General features: G+C 43.4%; 1 long non-coding RNA gene across 1 annotated transcript in view; it reads right to left on the minus strand.

The window, feature by feature from the left end:
- The window catches only part of LOC137217937 (uncharacterized), a 791,001-nt gene that overhangs the window by 41,518 nt on the left and 723,666 nt on the right, over positions 1-25,817 (minus strand). Inside the window, exon 3 of the long non-coding RNA XR_010940336.1 lies at positions 14,270-14,351. This is a non-coding gene — a long non-coding RNA (uncharacterized lncRNA). The remainder of the gene's footprint in view (positions 1-14,269; positions 14,352-25,817) is intronic.

Raw genomic sequence — 25,817 nt, forward strand, 5'->3', positions numbered from 1 at the left:
GAAAGCGAAAAATGGATAAAGTAGTTGTGGTACTTACGTACAATGCAATATCACTCAGCAATGAAATGTATGTCATCAGGCCAGTAGCAGCATAATGAGTGGATTCAGGTACGATGATTCTAAGTGAAATAAGTCACACAGAAAAAGAAACATCATAAGATATCACTAATACACGGAATGTAAGCTTGGCTACACAGGAACTGAATTACAAAACAGAACAGGGTCTCAAATGTAGAAAACCAACTTATGCTTGCTTAAGGGGAAAGGTGAGTTGGGGTGCTGCATAAAACCAGAGATTGAAATTAGCACAGATACCTTTCCATAAGCCAAATATGTAATAGACAAGAGCTACTGCTTGCTCAACGAAGTGGACTCAACACCCCATATTAAACGCCTAAGAATATACCTGACTAGTAAGAATCTTAAAACCTATGGATTTATATGTCTCCGAAAGAGAATCTAGCGTGTGTACAGCGGCATAAACGCAGCAGTGATAGGATTGGTGATGTTCGGTGAGCAAATGCAGACCCTTTGAAGTCATATTGCATGTTACCCATTCCATGGTTCTCAACTCTCCAGGTTTAAGGGATTCTTCCTTCAGCTAAAACATGCATGTGGAACCCAGAGTATGATCCACCATGTGATCGGGAAACATGTTCAAATGTGTCTCAGTTTTCGTCCCCTGGTACTCGGGTGCAACATTCCAGACGCTTTACTAACACTCTCCCCACTTGGAGAGTCAGTGCCTTTAACCTCCTGTTTGGCCCAGTTTGCAATTTCTGCGGAAAATGAACAGGAATAGGGAGAACCAATGATAGACTAGCTGGAGGTGTCTGGACTGGCAAATTTAACTCTCATTTCCCACCAGGAAGAGGAATTAACCAAAGGCTCAGCGAGCCATGCCGGAACCACACTAGGGCCTGAATCAATCCTACGGTGTTGCGGCCAGCTCACAAGAAAGCGAGTTGAAGAAAGGAGCTCAGGGGCCCTGTAATTCACAAACCTGCAGAGTTATACATGACAGCTATCGTCCAAAAATATATTGAAGTAAGGCTGCCAAGAGGACTTGAAAGCGGTGCAGAATTGCAGGAAACCGATTTCAGGAGGTAGACTGGAATTGCATGTAAAGCATAGGAAAAGAGGCAGAACGTCCACAATGATGCACTTGGCCAAAAAGGGCGTATGCGTTTTTTCCTGAATATATTCCTGAATATATTCAGGAAAAAACGCATATGCACTTTTTGGCCAACCAAGCAAGCTTGCAAAGGAAATCTGCACTACAATGAAGTCTCACTGCCCCCCGGTCAAAAGGGCCATCTGAAAAAAGTGTAAAATCCAGAAAGGCAGGACAGTCCATGGAGCACTGGGAGCCTTGTTATGCTGATGGGCGGGATGTAAATTGCCAACAGCCACTCTGCAGAAGTGTATGGTGTTTCCTGAAACATCTAAAAAACAAAGCAACAGAGCCTAGGGCACTTCCACTTATGGTCCTATAGCTTAGGGAAATTAAAATAAAAAAGACACAGCCACCACAAAGTTTGGGACAGCTCTGTTTACAAGAACCTCGTTTACGGTACAAGTTCAATATCACAGAAAGCGAAAAATGGATAAAGAAGTTGTGGTAGTTTGGTACAATGCAATATCACTCAGCAATGAAATCTATGTCATCAGGCCCATAGCAGCATAATGAGTGGATTCAGGTACGATGATTCTAAGTGAAATATGTCACACTGAAAATGAAACATCATAAGATATCACTAATACATGGAATGTAAACTTGGCTACACAGGAACTGAATTACAAAACAGAATAGGGTCTCAAATGTAGAAAACCAACTTATGCTTGCTTAAGGGGTAAGGTGAGTTGGGGTGCTGCATAAAACCAGAGATTGAAATTAGCACAGATACCTTTCCATAAGCCAAATATGTAATAGACAAGAGCTACTGCTTGCTCAACGAAGTGGACTCAACACCCCATATTAAACGCCTAAGAATATACCTGACTAGTAAGAATCTTAAAACCTATGGATTTATATGTCTCCGAAAGAGAATCAAGTGTGTGTACAGCGGCATAAACGCAGCAGTGATAAGATTGGTGAGGTTCGGTGAGCAAATGCAGACCCTTTGAAGTCATATTGCATGGTACCCATTCCATGGTTCTCAACTCTCCAGGTTTAAGGGATTCTTCCTTCAGCTAAAACATGCATGTGGAACCCAGACTATGATACACCGAGTGATCGGGAAACGTGTTCAAATGTGTCTCAGGTTTCTTCCCCTTGTACTCGGGTGCAACATTCCAGACGCTTTACTAACACTCTCCCCACTTGGAGAGTCAGTGCCTTTAACCTCCTGTTTGGCCCAGTTTGCAATTTCTGCGGAAAATGAACAGGAATAGGGAGAACCAATGAGAGACTAGCTGGAGGTGTCTGGACGGGCAAATTTAACTCTCATTTCCCACAAGGAAGAGGAATTAACCAAAGGCTCAGCGTGCCATGCCGGTACCACACTAGGGCCTGAAGCAATCCTGCAGTGTTGCGGCCAGCTCACAAGAAAGCGAGTTGAAGAAAGGAGCTCAGGGACCCTGTAATTCACAAACCTGCAGAGTTATAAATGAAAGCTATCGTCCAAAAATATATTGAAGTAAGGCTGCCAAGAGGACTTGAAAGTGGGGCAGAATTGCAGGAAACCGATTTCAGGAGGTAGACTGGAATTGCATGTAAAGCATAGGAAAAGAGGCAGAACGTCCACAATGATGCACTTGGCCAAAAAGGGCGTAGCGTTTTTTCCTGAATATATTCGGGAAAAAACGCATACGCCCTTTTTGGCCAACCAAGCAAGCTTGCAAAGGAAATCTGCACTACAATGAAGTCTCACTGCCCCCCGGTCAGAAGGGCCATCTGAAAAAAGTGTAAAACCCAGAAAGGCAGGACAGGCCATGGAGAACTGGGAGCCTTGTTATGCTGATGGGCGGGATGTAAATTGCCAACAGCCACTCTGGAGAAGTGTATGGTGTTTCCTGAAACATCTAAAAAACAAAGCAACAGAGCCTAGGGCACTTCCACTTATGGTCCTATAGCTTAGGGAAATTAAAATCAAAAAGACACAGCCACCCCAAAGTTTGGGACGGCTCTGTTTACAAGAAGCTCTTTTACGGTACAAGTTCAATATCGCAGAAAGCGAAAAATGGATAAAGAAGTTGTGGTACTTACGTACAATGCAATATCACTCAGCAATGAAATGTATGTCATCAGGCAGGTAGCAGCATAATGAGTGGATTCAGGTACGATGATTCTAAGTGAAATAAGTCACACAGAAAAAGAAACATCATAAGATATCACTAATACATGGAATGTAAACTTGGCTACACAGGAACTGAATTACAAAACAGAATAGTGTCTCAAATGTAGAAAACCAACTTATGCTTGCTTAAGGGGAAAGGTGAGTTGGGGTGCTGCATAAAACCAGAGATTGAAATTAACACAGATACCTTTCCATAAGCCAAATATGTAATAGACAAGAGCTACTCCTTGCTCAACGAAGTGGACTCAACACCCCATATTAAACGCCTACGAATATACCTGACTAGTAAGAATCTTAAAACCTATGGATTTATATGTCTCCGAAAGAGAATCAAGCATGTGTACAGTGGCATAAACGTAGCAGTGAAAGGATTGGTGATGTTCGGTGAGCAAATGCAGACCCTTTGTAGTCATATTGCATGGTACCCATTCCATGGTTCTCAACTCTCCAGGTTTAAGGGATTCTTCCTTCAGCTAAAACATGCATGTGGAACCCAGAGTATGATCCACCATGTGATCGGGAAACATGTTCAAATGTGTCTCAGTTTTCGTCCCCTGGTACTCGGGTGCAACATTCCAGACGCTTTACTAACACTCTCCCCACTTGGAGAGTCAGTGCCTTTAACCTCCTGTTTGGCCCAGTTTGCAATTTCTGCAGAAAATGAACAGGAATAGGGAGAACCAATGAGAGACTAGCTGGAGGTGTCTGGACGGGCAAATTTAACTCTCATTTCCCACCAGGAAGAGGAATTAACCAAAGGCTCAGCGAGCCATGCCGGAACCACACTAGGGCCTGAAGCAATCCTACGGTGTTGCGGCCAGCTCACAAGAAAGCGAGTTGAAGAAAGGAGCTCAGGGGCCCTGTAATTCACAAACCTGCAGAGTTATACATGACAGCTATCGTCCAAAAATATATTGAAGTAAGGCTGCCAAGAGGACTTGAAAGCGGGGCAGAATTGCAGGAAACCGATTTCAGGAGGTAGACTGGAATTGCATGTAAAGCATAGGAAAAGAGGCAGAACGTCCACAATGATGCACTTGGCCAAAAAGGGCGTATGCGTTTTTTCCTGAATATATTCAGGAAAAAACGCATACGAACTTTTTGGCCAACCAAACAAGCTTGCAAAGGAAATCTGCACTACAATGAAGTCTCACTGCCCCCCGGTCAAAAGGGCCATCTGAAAAAAGTGTAAAATCCAGAAAGGCAGGACAGTCCATGGAGAACTGGGAGCCTTGTTATGCTGATGGGCGGGATGTAAATTGCCAACAGCCACTCTGCAGAAGTGTATGGTGTTTCCTGAAACATCTAAAAAACAAAGCAAAAGAGCCTAGGGCACTTCCACTTATGGTCCTATAGCTTAGGGAAATTAAAATCAAAAAGACACAGCCACCCCAAAGTTTGGGACAGCTCTGTTTACAAGAACCTCGTTTACGGTACAAGTTCAATATCACAGAAAGCGAAAAATGGATAAAGAAGTTGTGGTACTAACGTACAATGCAATATCACTCAGCAATGAAATCTATGTCAGCAGGCCCATAGCAGCATAATGAGTGGATTCAGGTATGACGATTCTAAGTGAAATATGTCACACAGAAAATGAAACATCCTAAGATATCACTAATACATGGAATGTAAACTTGGCTACACAGGAACTGAATTACAAAACAGAATAGGGTCTCAAATGTAGAAAACCAACTTATGCTTGCTTAAGGGGTAAGGTGAGTTGGGGTGCTGCATAAAACCAGAGATTGAAATTAGCACAGATACCTTTCCATAAGACAAATATGTAATAGACAAGAGCTACTGCTTGCTCAACGAAGTGGACTCAACACCCCATATTAAACGCCTAAGAATATACCTGACTAGTAAGAATCTTAAAACCTATGGATTCATATGTCTCCGAAAGAGAATCAAGCGTGTGTACAGCGGCATAAACGCAGCAGTGAAAGGATTGGTGAGGTTCGGTGAGCAAATGAAGACCCTTTGAAGTCATATTGCATGGTACCCATTCCACGGTTCTCAACACTCCAGGTTTAAGGGATTCTTCCTTCAGCTAAAACATGCATGTGGAACCCAGAGTATGATCCACCGTGTGATCGGGAAACGTGTTCAAATGTGTCTCAGTTTTCGTCCCCTGGTACTCGGGTGCAACATTCCAGACGATTTACTAACACTCTCCCCACTTGGAGAGTCAGTGCCTTTAACCTCCTGTTTGGCCCAGTTTGCAATTTCTGCAGAAAATGAACAGGAATAGGGAGAACCAATGAGAGACTAGCTGGAGGTGTCTGGACGGGCAAATTTAACTCTCATTTCCCACCAGGAAGAGGAATTAACCAAAGGCTCAGCGTGCCATGCCAGTACCACACTAGGGCCTGAAGCAATCCTGCAGTGTTGCGGCCAGCTCACAAGAAAGCGAGTTGAAGAAAGGAGCTCAGGGGCACTGTAATTCACAAACCTGCAGAGTTATAAATGACAGCTATCGTCCAAAAATATATTGAAGTAAGGCTGCCAAGAGGACTTGAAAGCGGGGCAGAATTGCAGGAAACCGATTTCAGGAGGTAGACTGGAATTGCATGTAAAGCATAGGAAAAGAGGCAGAACGTCCACAATGATGCACTTGGCCAAAAAGGGCGTATGCGTTTTTTCCTGAATATATTCAGGAAAAAACGCATACGCCCTTTTTGGCCAACCAAGCAAGCTTGCAAAGGAAATCTGCACTACAATGAAGTCTCACTGCCCCCCGGTCAGAAGGGCCATCTGAAAAAAGTGTAAAACCCAGAAAGGCAGGACAGGCCATGGAGAACTGGGAGCCTAGTTAGGCTGATGGGCGGGATGTAAATTGCCAACAGCCACTCTGGAGAAGTGTATGGTGTTTCCTGAAACATCTAAAAAACAAAGCAACAGAGCCTAGAGCACTTCCACTTATGGTCCTATAGCTTAGGGAAATTAAAATCAAAAAGACACAGCCACCCCAAAATTTGGGACGGCTCTGTTTACAGGAACCTCATTTACAGTACAAGTTCAATATCACAGAAAGCGAAAAATGGATAAAGAAGTTGTGGTACTAACGTACAATGCAATATCACTCAGCAATTAAATCTATGTCATCAGGCCCATAGCAGCATAATGAGTGGATTCAGGTACGATGATTCTAAGTGAAATATGTCACACAGAAAAAGAAACATCATAAGATATCACTAATACACGGAATGTAAACTTGGCTACACAGGAACTGAATTACAAAACAGAATAGGGTCTCAAATGTAGAAAACCAACTTATGCTTGCTTAAGGGGAAAGGTGAGTTGTGGTGCTGCATAAAACCAGAGATTGAAATTAGCACAGATACCTTTCCATAAGCCAAATATGTAATAGACAAGAGCTACTGCTTGCTCAACGAAGTGGACTCAACACCACATATTAAACGCCTAAGGATATACCTGACTAGTAAGAATCTTAAAACCTATTGATTTATATGTCTCCGAAAGAGAATCAGGTGTGTGTACAGCGGCATAAACGCAGCAGTGATAGGATTGGTGAGGTTCGGTGAGCAAATGCAGACCCTTTGAAGTCATATTGCATGGTACCCATTCCATGGTTCTCAACTCTCCATGTTTAAGGGATTCTTCCTTCAGCTAAAACATGCATGTGGAACCCAGAGTATGATCCACCATGTGATCGGGAAACGTGTTCAAATGTGTCTCAGTTTTCGTCCCATGGTACTCGGGTGTAACATTCCAGACGCTTTACTAACACTCTCCCCACTTGGAAAGTCAGTGCCTTTAACCTCCTGTTTGGCCCAGTTTGCAATTTCTTCGGAAAATGAACAGGAATAGGGAGAACCAATGAGAGACTAACTGGAGGTGTCTGGACGGGTAAATTTAACTCTCATTTCCCACCAAGAAGAGGAATTAACCAAAGGCTCAGAGAGCCATGCCGGAACCACACTAGGGCCTGAAGCAATCCTGCGGTGTTGCGGCCAGCTCACAAGAAATCGAGTTGAAGCAAGGAGCTCAGGGACCCTGTAATTCACAAACCTACAGAGTTATACATGACAGCTATCGTCCAAAAATATATTGAAGTAAGGCTGCCAAGAGGACTTGAAAGCGGGGCAGAATTGCAGGAAACCGATTTCAGGAGGTAGACTGGAATTGCATGTAAAGCATAGGAAAACAGGCAGAACGTCCACAATGATGCACTTGGCCAAAAAGGGCGTAGCGTTTTTTCCTGAATATATTCAGGAAAAAACGCATACGCCCTTTTTGGCCAACCAAGCAAGCTTGCAAAGGAAATCTGCACTACAATGAAGTCTCACTGCCCCCCGGTCAGAAGGGCCATCTGAAAAAAGTGTAAAACCCAGAAAGGCAGGACAGGCCATGGAGAACTGGGAGCCTTGTTATGCTGATGGGCGGGATGTAAATTGCCAACAGCCACTCTGGAGAAGTGTATGGTGTTTCCTGAAACATCTAAAAAAGAAAGCAACAGAGCCTAGGGCACTTCCACTTATGGTCCTATAGCTTAGGGAAATTAAAATCAAAAAGACACAGCCACCCCAAAGTTTGGGACGGCTCTGTTTACAAGAAGCTCTTTTACGGTACAAGTTCAATATCGCAGAAAGCGAAAAATGGATAAAGAAGTTGTGGTACTTACGTACAATGCAATATCACTCAGCAATGAAATGTATGTCATCAGGCCAGTAGCAGCATAATGAGTGGATTCAGGTACGATGATTCTAAGTGAAATAAGTAACACAGAAAAAGAAACATCATAAGATATCACTAATACACGGAATGTAAACTTGGCTACACAGGAACTGAATTACAAAACAGAATAGGGTCTCAAATGTAGAAAACCAACTTATACTTGCTTAAGGGGAAAGGTGAGTTGGGGTGCTGCATAAAACCAGAGATTGAAATTAACACAGATACCTTTCCATAAGCCAAATATGTAATAGACAAGAGCTACTGCTTGCTCAACGAAGTGGACTCAACACCCCATATTAAACGCCTAAGAATATACCTGACTAGTAAGAATCTTAAAACCTATGGATTTATATGTCTCCGAAAGAGAATCAAGCGTGTGTACAGCGGCATAAATGCAGCAGTGATAGGTGTGGTGAGGTTCGGTGAGCAAATGCAGACCCTTTGAAGTCATATTGCATGGTACCCATTCCATGGTTCTCAACTCTCCAGGTTTAAGGGATTCTTCCTTCAGCTAAAACATGCATGTGGAACCCAGAGTATGATCCACCGTGTGATCGGGAAACGTGTTCAAATGTGTCTCAGTTTTCGTCCCCTGGTACTCGGGTGCAACATTCCAGACGCTTTACTAACACTCTCCCCACTTGGAGAGTCAGTGCCTTTAAACTCCTGTTTGGCCCAGTTTGCAATTTCTGCGGAAAATGAACAGGAATAGGGAGAACCAATGAGAGACTAGCTGGAGGAGTCTGGACGGGCAAATTTAACTCTCATTTCCCACCAGGAAGAGGAATTAACCAAAGGCTCAGCGAGCCATGCCGGAACCACACTAGGGCCTGAAGCAATCCTGCGGTGTTGCGGCCAGCTCACAATAAAGCGAGTTGAAGAAAGGAGCTCAGGGGCCCTGTAATTCACAAACCTGCAGAGTTCTAAATGACAGCTATAGTCCAAAAATATATTGAAGTAAGGCTGCCAAGAGGACTTGAAAGTGGGCCAGAATTGCAGGAAACCGATTTCAGGAGGTAGACTGGAATTGCATGTAAAGCATAGGAAAAGAGGCAGAACGTCCACAATGATGCACTTGGCCAAAAAGGGCGTATGCGTTTTTTCCTGAATATATTCAGGAAAAAACGCATACGCACTTTTTGGCCAACCAAGCAAGCTTGCAAAGGATATCTGCACTACAATGAAGTCTCACTGCCCCACGGTCAAAAGGGCCATCTGAAAAAAGTGTAAAATCCTGAAAGGCAGGACAGGCCATGGAGAACTGGGAGCCTTGTTATGCTGAGGGGCGGGATGTAAATTGCCAACAAACACTCTGGAGAAGTGTATGGTGTTTCCTGAAACATCTAAAAAACAAAGCAACAGAGCCTAGGGCACTTCTACTTATGGTCCTATAGCTTAGGGAAATTAAAATCAAAAAGACACAGCCACCCCAAAGTTTGGGACGGCTCTGTTTACAAGAACCTCGTTTACGGTACAAGTTCAATATCACAGAAAGCGAAAAATGGATAAAGAAGTTGTGGTACTAACGTACAATGCAATATCACTCAGCAATGAAATCTATGTCATCAGGCCAGTAGCAGCATAATGAGTGGATTCAGGTACGATGATTCTAAGTGAAATAAGTCAAACAGAAAAAGAAACATCATAAGATATCACTAATACACGGAATGTAAACTTGGCTACACAGGAACTGAATTACAAAACAGAATAGGGTCTCAAATGTAGAAAACCAACTTCTGCTTGCTTGAGGGGAAAGGTGAGTTGGGGTGCTGCATAATACCAGAGATTGAAATTAGCACAGATACCTTTCCATAAGCTAAATATGTAATAGACAAGAGCTACTGCTTGCTCAACGAAGTGGACTCAACACCCCATATTAAACGCCTAAGAATATACCTGACTAGTAAGAATCTTAAAACCAATGGATTTATATGTCTCCGAAAGAGAATCAAGCGTGTGTACAGCGGCAAAAACGCAACAGTGATAGGATTGGTGAGGTTCGGTGAGCAAATGCAGACCCTATGAAGTCATATTGCATGGTACCCATTCCATGGTTCTCAACTCTCCAGGTTTAAGGGATTCTTCCTTCAGCTAAAACATGCATGTGGAACCCAGAGTATGATCCACCGTGTGATCGGGAAACGTGTTCAAATGTGTCTCAGTTTTCGTCCCCTGGTACTCGGGTGCAACATTCCAGATGCTTTACTAACACTCTCCCCACTTGGAGAGTCAGTGCCTTTAACCTCCTGTTTGGCCCAGTTTGCAATTTCTGCGGAAAATGAACAGGAATAGGGAGAAACAATGAGAGACTAGCTGGAGGTGTCTGGACGGGCAAATTTAACTCTCATTTCCCACCAGGAAGAGGAATTAACCAAAGGCTCAGCGAGCCATGCCGGAACCACACTAGGGCCTGAAGCAATCCTGCGGTGTTGCGGCCAGCTCACAAGAAAGCGAGTTGAAGAAAGGAGCTCAGGGGCACTGTAATTCACAAACCTGCAGAGTTATAAATGACAGCTATCGTCCAAAAATATATTGAAGTAAGGCTGCCAAGAGGACTTGAAAGCGGGGAAGAATTGCAGGAAACCGATTTCAGGAGGTAGACTGGAATTGCATGTAAAGCATAGGAAAAGAGGCAGAACGTCCACAATGATGCACTTGGCCAAAAAGGGCGTATGCATTTTTTCCTGAATATATTCAGGGAAAAACGCATACGCCCTTTTTGGCCAACCAAGCAAGCTTGCAAAGGATATCTGCACTACAATGAAGTCTCACTGCCCCCCTGTCAAAAGGGCCATCTGAAAAAAGTGTAAAATCCTGAAAGGCAGGACAGGCCATGGAGAACTGGGAGCCTTGTTATGCTGAGGGGCGGGATGTAAATTGCCAAGAACCACTCTGGAGAAGTGTATGGTGTTTCCTGAAACATCTAAAAAACAAAGAAACAGAGCCTAGGGCACTTCTACTTATGGTCCTATAGCTTAGGGAAATTAAAATCAAAAAGAAACAGCCACCCCAAAGTTTGGGACGGCTCTGTTTACAAGAACCTCGTTTACGGTACAAGTTCAATATCGCAGAAAGCGAAAAATGGATAAAGAAGTTGTGGTCCTTACGTACAATGCAATATCACTCAGCAATGAAATGTATGTCATCAGGCCAGTAGCAGCATAATGAGTGGATTCAGGTACGATGATTCTAAGTGAAATAAGTCACACAGAAAAAGAAACATCATAAGATATCACTAATACACGGAAGGTAAACTTGGCTACACAGGAACTGAATTACAAAACAGAATAGGGTCTCAAATGTAGAAAACCAACTTATGCTTGCTTAAGGGGAAAGGTGAGTTGGGGTGCTGCATAAAACCAGAGATTGAAATTAACACAGATACCTTTCCATAAGCTAAATATGTAATAGGCAAGAGCTACTCCTTGCTCAACGATGTGGACTCAACACCCCATATTAAACGCCTAAGAATATACCTGACTAGTAAGAATCTTAAAACCAATGGATTTATCTGTCTCCGAAAGAGAATCAAGTGTGTGTACAGTGGCATAAACGCAGCAGTGATAGGATTGGTGAGGTTCGGTGAGCAAATGCAGACCCTGTGAAGTCATATTGCATGGTACCCATTCCATGGGTCTCAACTCTCCAGGTTTAAGGGATTCTTCCTTCAGCTAAAACATGCATGTGGAACCCAGAGTATGTTCCACTGTGTGATCGGGAAACGTGTTCAAATGTGTCTCAGTTTTCGTCCCCTGGTACTCGGGTGCAACATTCCAGACGCTTTACTAACACTCTCCCCACTTGGAGAGTCAGTGCCTTTAACCTGCTGTTGGGCCCAGTTTGCAATTTCTGCGGAAAATGAACAGGAATAGGGAGAACCAATGAGAGACTAGCTGGAGGTGTCTGGACGGGCAAATTTAACTCTCATTTCCCACCAGGAAGAGGAATTAACCAAAGGCTCAGCGAGCCATGCCAGAACCACACTAGGGCCTGAAGCAATCCTGCGGAGTTGCGGCCAGCTCACAAGAAAGCGAGTTGAAGAAAGGAGCTCAGGGGCACTGTAATTCACAAACCTGCAGAGTTATAAATGACAGCTATCGTCCAAAAATATATTGAAGTAAGGCTGCCAAGAGGACTTGAAAGCGGGGCAGAATTGCAGGAAACCGATTTCAGGAGGTAGACTGGAATTGCATGTAAAGCATAGGAAAAGAGGCAGAACGTCCACAATGATGCACTTGGCCAAAAAGGGCGTATGCGTTTTTTCCTGAATATATTCAGGAAAAAACGCATACGCCCTTTTTGGCCAACCAAGCAAGCTTGCAAAGGAAATCTGCACTACAATGAAGTCTCACTGCCCCCCGGTCTAAAGGGCCATCTGAAAAAAGTGTAAAATCCAGAAAGGCAGGACAGGCCATGGAGAAATTGGAGCCTTCTTATGCTGATGGGCGGGATGTAAATTACCAACAGCCAACCTGCAAAAGCCTATGGTGTTTCCTGAAACATCTAAAAAACAAAGCAACAGAGCCTAAGGCACTTCCACTTATGGTCCTATAGATTAGGGAAATTAAAATCAAAAAGACACAGCCACCCCAATGTTTGGGAAGGCTCTGTTTACAAGAACCTCCTTTACAGTACAAGTTTAATATCGCAGAAAGCGAAAAATGGATACAGAAGTTGTGGTACTTACGTACAATGCAATATCACTCAGCAATGAAATCTATGTCATCAGGCCAGTAGCAGCATAATGAGTGGATTCAGGTACGATGATTCTAAGTGAAATAAGTCACACAGAAAAAGAAACATCATAAGATATCACTAATACACGGAATGTAAACTTGGCTACACAGGAACTGAATTACAAAACAGAATAGGGTCTCAAATGTAGAAAACCAACATATGCTTGCTTAAGGGGAAAGGTGAGTTGGGGTGCTGCATAATACCAGAGATTGAAATTAGCACAGATACCTTTCCATAAGCTAAATATGTAATAGACAAGAACTACTGCTTGCTCAATGAAGTGGACTCAACACCCCATATTAAACGCCTAAGAATATACCTGACTAGTAAGAATTTTAAAAAACCTATGGATTTATATGTCTCCGAAAGAGAATCAAGCGTGTGTACAGCGGCATAAACGCAGCAGAGAAAGGATTGGTGAGGTTCGGTGAGCAAATGCAGACCCTTTGAAGTCATATTGCATGGTACCCATTCCATGGTTCTCAACTCTCCAGGTTTAAGGGATTCTTCCTTCAGCTAAAACATGCATGTGGAACCCAGAGTATGATCCACCGTGTGATCGGGAAACGTGTTCAAATGTGTCTCAGTTTTCGTCCCCTGGTACTCGGGTGCAACATTCCAGACGCTTTACTAACACTCTCCCCACTTGGAGAGTCAGTGCCTTTAACCTCCTGTTTGGCCCAGTTGGCAATTTCTCCGGAAAATGAACAGGAATAGGGAGAACCAATGAGAGACTAGCTGGAGGTGTCTGGACGGGCAAATGTAACTCTCATTTCCCATCATGAAGAGGAATTAACCAAAGGCTCAGCGAGCCATGCCGGAACCACACTAGGGCCTGAAGCAATCCTGCGGTGTTGCGGCCAGCTCACAAGAAAGCGAGTTGAAGAAAGGAGCTCAGGGGCCCTGTAATTCACAAACCTGCAGAGTTATAAATGACAGCTATCGTCCAAAAATATATTGAAGTAAGGCTGCCAAGAGGACTTGAAAGCGGGGCAGAATTGCAGGAAAACGATTTCAGGAGGTAGACTGGAATTGCATGTAAAGCATAGGAAAAGAGGCAGAACGTCCACAATGATGCACTTGGCCAAAAAGGGCGTATGCGTTTTTTCCTGAATATATTCAGGAAAAAACGCATACGCCCTTTTTGGCCAACCAAGCAAGCTTGCAAAGGAAATCTGCACTACAATGAAGTCTCAATGCCCCCCGGTCAAAAGGGCCATCTGAAAAAAGTGTAAAATCCAGAAAGGCAGGACAGGCCATGGAGAACTGGGAGCCTTCTTATGCTGATGGGCGGGATGTAAATTACAAACAGCCAACCTGCAAAAGTGTATGGTGTTTCCTGAAACATCTAAAAAACATAGCAACAGAGCCTAGGGCACTTCCACTTATGGTCCTATAGATTAGGGAAATTAAAATCAAAAAGACACAGCCACCTCAAAGTTTGGGACGGCTCTGTTTACAAGAACCTCGTTTACGGTACAAGTTCAATATCACAGAAATCGAAAAATGGATAAAGAAACTGTTGTACTTACGTAAAATGCAATATCACTCAGCAATGAAATCTATGTCATCAGGCCAGGAGCAGCATAATGAGTGGATTCAGGTACGATGATTCTAAGTGAAATAAGTCATACAGAAAAAGAAACATCATAAGATATCACTAATACACGGAATGTAAACTTGGCTACACAGGAACTGAATTACAAAACAGAATAGGGTCTCAAATGTAGAAAACCAACTTATGCTTGCTTAAGGGGAAAGGTGAGTTGGGGTGCTGCATAAAACCAGAGATTGAAATTAACACAGATACCTTTCCATAAGCTAAATATGTAATAGACAAGAGCTACTCCTTGCTCAACGATGTGGACTCAACACTCCATATTAAACGCCTAAGAATATACCTGACTAGTAAGAATCTTAAAACCAATGGATTTATATGTCTCCGAAAGAGAATCAAGTGTGTGTACAGTGGCATAAACGCAGCAGTGATAGGATTGGTGAGGTTCGGTGAGCAAATGCAGACCCTGTGAAGTCATATTGCATGGTACCCATTCCATGGGTCTCAACTCTCCAGGTTTAAGGGATTCTTCCTTCAGCTAAAACATGCATGTGGAACCCAGAGTATGTTCCACCGTGTGATCGGGAAACGTGTTCAAATGTGTCTCAGTTTTCGTCCCCTGGTACTCGGGTGCAACATTCCAGACGCTTTACTAACACTCTCCCCACTTGGAGAGTCAGTGCCTTTAACCTGCTGTTGGGCCCAGTTTGCAATTTCTGCGGAAAATGAACAGGAATAGGGAGAACCAATGAGAGACTAGCTGGAGGTGTCTGGACGGGCAAATTTAACTCTCATTTCCCACCAGGAAGAGGAATTAACCAAAGGCTCAGCGAGCCATGCCAGAACCACACTACGGCCTGAAGCAATCCTGCAGAGTTGCGGCCAGCTCACAAGAAAGCGAGTTGAAGAAAGGAGCTCAGGGGCACTGTAATTCACAAACCTGCAGAGTTATAAATGACAGCTATCGTCCAAAAATATATTGAAGTAAGGCTGCCAAGAGGACTTGAAAGCGGGGCAGAATTGCAGGAAACCGATTTCAGGAGGTAGACTGGAATTGCATGTAAAGCATAGGAAAAGAGGCAGAACGTCCACAATGATGCACTTGGCCAAAAAGGGCGTATGCGTTTTTTCCTGAATATATTCAGGAAAAAACGCATACGCCCTTTTTGGCCAACCAAGCAAGCTTGCAAAGGAAATCTGCACTACAATGAAGTCTCACTGCCCCCCGGTCTAAAGGGCCATCTGAAAAAAGTGTAAAATCCAGAAAGGCAGGACAGGCCATGGAGAACTGGGAGCCTTCTTATGCTGATGGGCGGGATGTAAATTACGAACAGCCAACCTGCAAAAGCATATGGTGTTTCCTGAAACATCTAAAAAACAAAGCATCAGAGCCTAAGGCACTTCCACTTATGGTCCTATAGATTAGGGAAATTAAAATCAAAAAGACACAGCCACCCCAATGTTTGGGAAGGCTCTGTTTACAAGAACCTCCTTTACAGTACAAGTTCAATATCGCAGAAAGCGAAAAATGGATAAAGAAGTTGTGGTACTTACGTACAATGCAATATCACTCAGCAATGAAATCTATGTCATCAGGCCAGTAGCAGCATAATGAGTGGATTCAGGTACGATGATTCTAAGTGAAATAAGTCACACAGAAAAAGAAACATCATAAGATATCACTAATACACGGAATGTAAACTTGGCTACACAGGAACTGAATTACAAAACAGAATAGGGTCTCAAATGTAGAAAACCAACATATGCTTGCTTAAGGGGAAAGGTGAGTTGGGGTGCTGCATAATACCAGAGATTGAAATTAGCACAGATACCTTTCCATAAGCTAAATATGTAATAGACAAGAACTACTGCTTGCTCAACGAAGTGGACTCAACACCCCATATTAAACGCCTAAGAATATACCTGACTAGTAAGAATTTTAAAAAACCTATGGATTTATATGTCTCCGAAAGAGAATCAAGCGTGTGTACAGCGGCATAAACGCAGCAGAGAAAGGATTGGTGAGGTTCAGTGAGCAAATGCAGACCCTTTGAAGTCATATTGCATGGTACCCATTCCATGGTTCTCAACTCTCCAGGTTTAAGGGATTCTTCCTTCAGCTAAAACATGCATGTGGAACCCAGAGTATGATCCACCGTGTGATCGGGAAACGTGTTCAAATGTGTCTCAGTTTTCGTCCCCTGGTACTCGGGTGCAACATTCCAGACGCTTTACTAACACTCTCCCCACTTGGAGAGTCAGTGCCTTTAACCTCCTGTTTGGCCCAGTTGGCAATTTCTGTGGAAAATGAACAGGAATAGGGAGAACCAATGAGAGACTAGCTGGAGGTGTCTGGACGGGCAAATGTAACTCTCATTTCCCATCATGAAGAGGAATTAACCAAAGGCTCAGCGAGCCATGCCGGAACCACACTAGGGCCTGAAGCAATCCTGCGGTGTTGCGGCCAGCTCACAATAAAGCGAGTTGAAGAAAGGAGCTCAGGGGCCCTGTAATTCACAAACCTGCAGAGTTCTAAATGACAGCTATAGTCCAAAAATATATTGAAGTAAGGCTGCCAAGAGGACTTGAAAGTGGGCCAGAATTGCAGGAAACCGATTTCAGGAGGTAGACTGGAATTGCATGTAAAGCATAGGAAAAGAGGCAGAACGTCCACAATGATGCACTTGGCCAAAAAGGGCGTATGCGTTTTTTCCTGAATATATTCAGGAAAAAACGCATACGTCCTTTTTGGCCAACCAAGCAAGCTTGCAAAGGATATCTGCACTACAATGAAGTCTCACTGCCCCCCGGTCAAAAGGGCCATCTGAAAAAAGTGTAAAATCCTGAAAGGCAGGACAGGCCATGGAGAACTGGGAGCCTTGTTATGCTGAGGGGCGGGATGCAAATTGCCAACAAACACTCTGGAGAAGTGTATGGTGTTTCCTGAAACATCTAAAAAACAAAGCAACAGAGCCTAGGGCACTTCTACTTATGGTACTATAGCTTAGGGAAATTAAAATCAAAAAGACACAGCCACCCCAAAGTTTGAGACGGCTCTGTTTACAAGAACCTCGTTTACGGTACAAGTTCAATATCACAGAAAGCGAAAAATGGATAAAGAAGTTGTGGTACTAACGTACAATGCAATATCACTCAGCAATGAAATCTATGTCATCAGGCCAGTAGCAGCATAATGAGTGGATTCAGGTACGATGATTCTAAGTGAAATAAGTCAAACAGAAAAAGAAACATCATAAGATATCACTAATACACGGAATGTAAACTTGGCTACACAGGAACTGAATTACAAAACAGAATAGGGTCTCAAATGTAGAAAACCAACTTATGCTTTCTTAAGGGGAAAGGTGAGTTGGGGTGCTGCATAAAACCAGAGATTGAAATTAGCACAGATACCTTTCGATAAGCCAAATATGTAATAGACAAGAGCTACTGCTTGCTCAACGAAGTGGACTCAACACCCCATATTAAACGCCTAAGAATATACCTGACTAGTAAGAATCTTAAAACCAATGGATTTATATGTCTCCGAAAGAGAATCAAGCGTGTGTACAGCGGCAAAAATGCAACAGTGATAGGATTGGTGAGGTTCGGTGAGCAAATGCAGACCCTTTGAAGTCATATTGCATGGTACCCATTCCATGGTTCTCAACTCTCCAGGTTTAAGGGATTCTTCCTTCAGCTAAAACATGCATGTGGAACCCAGAGGATGATCCACCGTGTGATCGGGAAACGTGTTCAAATGTGTCTCAGTTTTCGTCCCCTGGTACTCGGGTGCAACATTCCAGATGCTTTACTAACACTCTCCCCACTTGGAGAGTCAGTGCCTTTAACCTCCTGTTTGGCCCAGTTTGCAATTTCTGCGGAAAATGAACAGGAATAGGGAGAACCAATGAGAGACTAGCTGGAGATGTCTGGACGGGTAAATTTAACTCTCATTTCCCACCAAGAAGAGGAATTAACCAAAGGCTCAGTGAGCCATTCCAGAACCACACTAGGGCCTGAAGCAATCCTGCGGTGTTGCGGCCAGCTCACAAGAAAGCGAGTTGAAGAAAGGAGCTCAGGGCCCCTGTAATTCACAAACCTGCAGAGTTATAAATGACAGCTATCGTCCAAAAATATATTGAAGTAAGGCTGCCAAGAGGACTTGAAAGCGGGGCAGAATTGCAGGAAACCGATTTCAGGAGGTAGACTGGAATTGCATGTAAAGCATAGGATAAGAGGCAGAACGTCCACAATGATGCACTTGGCCAAAAAGGGCGTATGCGTTTTTTCCTGAATATATTCAGGAAAAAACGCATATGCCCTTTTTGGCCAACCAAGGAAGCTTGCAAAGGAAATCTGCACTACAATGAAGTCTCACTGCCCCCCGGTCAAAAGGGCCATCTGAAAAAAGTGTAAAACCCAGAAAGGCAGGACAGGCCATGGAGAACTGGGAGCCTAGTTAGGCTGATGGGCGGGATGTAAATTGCCAACAGCCACTCTGGAGAAGTGTATGGTGTTTCCTGAAACATCTAAAAAACAAAGCAACAGAGCCTAGAGCACTTCCACTTATGGTCCTATAGCTTAGGGAAATTAAAATCAAAAAGACACAGCCACCCCAAAATTTGGGACGGCTCTGTTTACACGAACCTCATTTACGGTACAAGTTCAATATCACAGAAAGCGAAAAATGGATAAAGAAGTTGTGGTACTAACGTACAATGCAATATCACTCAGCAATTAAATCTATGTCATCAGGCCCATAGCAGCATAATGAGTGGATTCAGGTACGATGATTCTAAGTGAAATATGTCACACAGAAAAAGAAACATCATAAGATATCACTAATACACGGAATGTAAACTTGGCTACACAGGAACTGAATTACAAAACAGAATAGGGTCTCAAATGTAGAAAACCAACTTATGCTTGCTTAAGGGGAAAGGTGAGTTGGGGTGCTGCATAAAACCAGAGATTGAAATTAGCACAGATACCTTTCCATAAGCCAAATATGTAATAGACAAGAGCTACTGCTTGCTCAACGAAGTGGACTCAACACCCCATATTAAACGCCTAAGGATATACCTGACTAGTAAGAATCTTAAAACCTATTGATTTATATGTCTCCGAAAGAGAATCAAGTGTGTGTACAGCGGCATAAACGCAGCAGTGATAGGATTGGTGAGGTTCGGTGAGCAAATGCAGACCCTTTGAAGTCATATTGCATGGTACCCATTCCATGGTTCTCAACTCTCCATGTTTAAGGGATTCTTCCTTCAGCTAAAACACGCATGTGGAACCCAGAGTATGATCCACCATGTGATCGGGAAACGTGTTCAAATGTGTCTCAGTTTTCGTCCCATGGTACTCGGGTGTAACATTCCAGACGCTTTACTAACACTCTCCCCACTTGGAAAGTCAGTGCCTTTAACCTCCTGTTTGGCCCAGTTTGCAATTTCTGCGGAAAATGAACAGGAATAGGGAGAACCAATGAGAGACTAACTGGAGGTGTCTGGACGGGTAAATTTAACTCTCATTTCCCACCAAGAAGAGGAATTAACCAAAGGCTCGGCGAGCCATGCCGGAACCACACTAGGGCCTGAAGCAATCCTGCGGTGTTGCGGCCAGCTCACAAGAAATCGAGTTGAAGAAAGGAGCTCAGGGACCCTGTAATTCACAAACCTACAGAGTTATACATGACAGCTATCGTCCAAAAATATATTGAAGTAAGGCTGCCAAGAGGACTTGAAAGCGGGGCAGAATTGCAGGAAACCGATTTCAGGAGGTAGACTGGAATTGCATGTAAAGCATAGGAAAAGAGGCAGAACGTCCACAATGATGCACTTGGCCAAAAAGGGCGTAGCGTTTTTTCCTGAATATATTCAGGAAAAAATGCATACGCCCTTTTTGGCCAACCAAGCAAGCTTGCAAAGGAAATCTGCACTACAATGAAGTCTCACTGCCCCCCGGTCAGAAGGGCCATCTGAAAAATGTGTAAAACCCAGAAAGGCAGGACAGGCCATGGAGAACTGGGAGCCTTGTTATGCTGATGGGCGGGATGTAAATTGCCAACAGCCACTCTGGAGAAGTGTATGGTGTTTCCTGAAACATCTAAAAAACAAAGCAACAGAGCCTAGGGCACTTCCACTTATGGTCCTATAGCTTAGGGAAATTAAAATCAAAAAGACACAGCCACCCCAAAGTTTGGGACGGCTCTGTTTACAAGAAGCTCTTTTACGGTACAAGTTCAATATCGCAGAAAGTGAAAAATGGATAAAGAAGTTGTGGTACTTACGTACAATGCAATATCACTCAGCAATGAAATGTATGTCATCAGGCCAGTAGCAGCATAATGAGTGGATTCAGGTACGATGATTCTAAGTGAAATAAGTCACACAGAAAAAGAAACATCATAAGATATCACTAATACATGGAATGTAAACTTGGCTACACAGGAACTGAATTACAAAACAGAATAGTGTCTCAAATGTAGAAAACCAACTTATGCTTGCTTAAGGGGAAAGGTGAGTTGGGGTGCTGCATAAAACCAGAGATTGAAATTAACACAGATACCTTTCCATAAGCCAAATATGTAATAGACAAGAGCTACTCCTTGCTCAACGAAGTGGACTCAACACCCCATATTAAACGCCTACGAATATACCTGACTAGTAAGAATCTTAAAACCTATGGATTTATATGTCTCCGAAAGAGAATCAAGCGTGTGTACAGTGGCATAAACGTAGCAGTGAAAGGATTGGTGATGTTCGGTGAGCAAATGCAGACCCTTTGTAGTCATATTGCATGGTACCCATTCCATGGTTCTCAACTCTCCAGGTTTAAGGGATTCTTCCTTCAGCTAAAACATGCATGTGGAACCCAGAGTATGATCCACCATGTGATCGGGAAACATGTTCAAATGTGTCTCAGTTTTCGTCCCCTGGTACTCGGGTGCAACATTCCAGACGCTTTACTAACACTCTCCCCACTTGGAGAGTCAGTGCCTTTAACCTCCTGTTTGGCCCAGTTTGCAATTTCTGCGGAAAATGAACAGGAATAGGGAGAACCAATGAGAGACTAGCTGGAGGTGTCTGGACGGGCAAATTTAACTCTCATTTCCCACCAGGAAGAGGAATTAACCAAAGGCTCAGCGAGCCATGCCGGAACCACACTAGGGCCTGAAGCAATCCTACGGTGTTGCGGCCAGCTCACAAGAAAGCGAGTTGAAGAAAGGAGCTCAGGGGCCCTGTAATTCACAAACCTGCAGAGTTATACATGACAGCTATCGTCCAAAAATATATTGAAGTAAGGCTGCCAAGAGGACTTGAAAGCGGGGCAGAATTGCAGGAAACCGATTTCAGGAGGTAGACTGGAATTGCATGTAAAGCATAGGAAAAGAGGCAGAACGTCCACAATGATGCACTTGGCCAAAAAGGACGTATGCGTTTTTTCCTGAATATATTCAGGAAAAAACGCATACGCCCTTTTTGGCCAACCAAGCAAGCTTGCAAAGGAAATCTGCACTACAATGAAGTCTCACTGCCCCCCGGTCAAAAGGGCCATCTGAAAAAAGTGTAAAATCCAGAAAGGCAGGACAGTCCATGGAGAACTGGGAGCCTTGTTATGCTGATGGGCGGGATGTAAATTGCCAACAGCCACTCTGCAGAAGTGTATGGTGTTTCCTGAAACATCTAAAAAACAAAGCAACAGAGCCTAGGGCACTTCCACTTATGGTCCTATAGCTTAGGGAAATTAAAATAAAAAAGACACAGACACCCTAAAGTTTGGGACAGCTCTGTTTACAAGAACCTCGTTTACGGTACAAGTTCAATTTCACAGAAAGCGAAAAATGGATAAAGAAGTTGTGGTACTTTGGTACAATGCAATATCACTCAGCAATGAAATCTATGTCATCAGGCCCATAGCAGCATAATGAGTGGATTCAGGTATGACGATTCTAAGTGAAATATGTCACACAGAAAATGAAACATCATAAGATATCACTAATACATGGAATGTAAACTTGGCTACACAGGAACTGAATTACAAAACAGAATAGGGTCTCAAATGTAGAAAACCAACTTATGCTTGCTTAAGGGGTAAGGTGAGTTGGGGTGCTGCATAAAACCAGAGATTGAAATTAGCACAGATACCTTTCCATAAGCCAAATATGTAATAGACAAGAGCTACTGCTTGCTCAACGAAGTGGACTCAACACCCCATATTAAACGCCTAAGGATATACCTGACTAGTAAGAATCTTAAAACCTATTGATTTATATGTCTCCGAAAGAGAATCAAGTGTGTGTACAGCGGCATAAACGCAGCAGTGATAGGATTGGTGAGGTTCGGTGAGCAAATGCAGACCCTTTGAAGTCATATTGCATGGTACCCATTCCATGGTTCTCAACTCTCCATGTTTAAGGGATTCTTCCTTCAGCTAAAACACGCATGTGGAACCCAGAGTATGATCCACCGTGTGATCGGGAAACGTGTTCAAATGTGTCTCAGTTTTCGTCCCATGGTACTCGGGTGTAACATTCCAGACGCTTTACTAACACTCTCCCCACTTGGAAAGTCAGTGCCTTTAACCTCCTGTTTGGCCCAGTTTGCAATTTCTGCGGAAAATGAACAGGAATAGGGAGAACCAATGAGAGACTAACTGGAGGTGTCTGGACGGGTAAATTTAACTCTCATTTCCCACCAAGAAGAGGAATTAACCAAAGGCTCGGCGAGCCATGCCGGAACCACACTAGGGCCTGAAGCAATCCTGCGGTGTTGCGGCCAGCTCACAAGAAATCGAGTTGAAGAAAGGAGCTCAGGGACCCTGTAATTCACAAACCTACAGAGTTATACATGACAGCTATCGTCCAAAAATATATTGAAGTAAGGCTGCCAAGAGGACTTGAAAGCGGGGCAGAATTGCAGGAAACCGATTTCAGGAGGTAGACTGGAATTGCATGTAAAGCATAGGAAAAGAGGCAGAACGTCCACAATGATGCACTTGGCCAAAAAGGGCGTAGCGTTTTTTCCTGAATATATTCAGGAAAAAACGCTACGCCCTTTTTGGCCAACCAAGCAAGCTTGCAAAGGAAATCTGCACTACAATGAAGTCTCACTGCCCCCTGGTCAGAAGGACCATCTGAAAAAAGTGTAAAACCCAGAAAGGCAGGACAGGCCATGGAGAACTGGGAGCCTTGTTATGCTGATGGGCGGGATGTAAATTGCCAACAGCCACTCTGGAGAAGTGTATGGTGTTTCCTGAAACATCTAAAAAAGAAAGCAACAGAGCCTAGGGCACTTCCACTTATGGTCCTATAGCTTAGGGAAATTAAAATCAAAAAGACACACCCACCCCAAAGTTTGGGACGGCTCTGTTTACAAGAAGCTCTTTTACGGTACAAGTTCAATATCGCAGAAAGCGAAAAATGGATAAAGAAGTTGTGGTACTTACGTACAATGCAATATCACTCAGCAATGAAATGTATGTCATCAGGCCAGTAGCAGCATAATGAGTGGATTCAGGTACGATGATTCTAAGTGAAATAAGTCACACAGAAAAAGAAACATCATAAGATATCACTAATACATGGAATGTAAACTTGGCTACACAGGAACTGAATTACAAAACAGAATAGTGTCTCAAATGTAGAAAACCAACTTATGCTTGCTTAAGGGGAAAGGTGAGTTGGGGTGCTGCATAATACCAGAGATTGAAATTAACACAGATACCTTTCCATAAGCCAAATATGTAATAGACAAGAGCTACTCCTTGCTCAACGAAGTGGACTCAACACCCCATATTAAACGCCTACGAATATACCTGACTAGTAAGAATCTTAAAACCTATGGATTTATATGTCTCCGAAAGAGAATCAAGCGTGTGTACAGTGGCATAAACGTAGCAGTGAAAGGATTGGTGAGGTTCGGTGAGCAAATGAAGACCCTTTGAAGTCATATTGCATGGTACCCATTCCACGGTTCTCAACTCTCCAGGTTTAAGGGATTCTTCCTTCAGCTAAAACATGCATGTGGAACCCAGAGTATGATCCAACGTGTGATCGGGAAACGTGTTCAAATGTGTCTCAGTTTTCGTCCCCTGGTACTCGGGTGCAACATTCCAGACGCTTTACTAACACTCTCCCCACTTGGAGAGTCAGTGCCTTTAACCTCCTGTTTGGCCCAGTTTGCAATTTCTGCAGAAAATGAACAGGAATAGGGAGAACCAATGAGAGACTAGCTGGAGGTGTCTGGACGGGCAAATTTAACTCTCATTTCCCACCAGGAAGAGGAATTAACCAAAGGCTCAGTGTGCCATGCCACTACCACACTAGGGCCTGAAGCAATCCTGCAGTGTTGTGGCCAGCTCACAAGAAAGCGAGTTGAAGAAAGGAGCTCAGGGGCACTGTAATTCACAAACCTGCAGAGTTATAAATGACAGCTATCATCCAAAAATATATTGAAGTAAGGCTGCCAAGAGGACTTGAATACGGGGCAGAATTGCAGGAAACCGATTTCAGGAGGTAGACTGGAATTGCATGTAAAGCATAGGAAAAGAGGCAGAACGTCCACAATGATGCACTTGGACAAAAAGGGCGTATGCGTTTTTTCCTGAATATATTCAGGAAAAAACGCATACGCCCTTTTTGGCCAACGAAGCAAGCTTGCAAATGAAATCTGCACTACAATGAAGTCTCACTGCCCCCCGGTCAGAAGGGCCATCTGAAAAAAGTGTAAAACCCAGAAAGGCAGGACAGGCCATGGAGAACTGGGAGCCTAGTTAGGCTGATGGGCGGGATGTAAATTGCCAACAGCCACTCTGCAGAAGTGTATGGTGTTTCCTGAAACATCTAAAAAACAAAGCAACAGAGCCTAGGGCACTTCCACTTATGGTCCTATAGCTTAGGGAAATTAAAATCAAAAAGACACAGCCACCCCAAAATTTCGGACGGCTCTGTTTACAGGAACCTCATTTACGGTACAAGTTCAATATCACAGAAAGCGAAAAATGGATAAAGAAGTTGTGGTACTAACGAACAATGCAATATCACTCAGCAATTAAATCTATGTCATCAGGCCCATAGCAGCATAATGAGTGGATTCAGGTACGATGATTGTAAGTGAAATATGTCACACAGAAAAAGAAACATCATAAGATATCACTAATACACGGAATGTAAACTTGGCTACACAGGAACTGAATTACAAAACAGAATAGGGTCTCAAATGTAGAAAACCAACTTATGCTTGCTTAAGGGGAAAGGTGAGTTGGGGTGCTGCATAAAACCAGAGATTGAAATTAGCGCAGATACATTTCCATAATACAAATATGTAATAGACAAGAGCTACTGCTTGCTCAACGAAGTGGACTCAACACCCCATATTAAACGCCTAAGAATATACCTGATTAGTAAGAATCTTAAAACCTATGGATTCATATGTCTCCGAAAGAGAATCAAGTGTGTGTACAGCGGCATAAACGCAGCAGTGATAGGATTGGTGAGGTTCGGTGAGCAAATGCAG

This window comes from Pseudorca crassidens (genome assembly GCF_039906515.1).
Source record: "Pseudorca crassidens isolate mPseCra1 chromosome 1 unlocalized genomic scaffold, mPseCra1.hap1 SUPER_1_unloc_5, whole genome shotgun sequence".
In the NCBI taxonomy this organism is placed as follows: Eukaryota; Metazoa; Chordata; class Mammalia; order Artiodactyla; family Delphinidae; genus Pseudorca; species Pseudorca crassidens.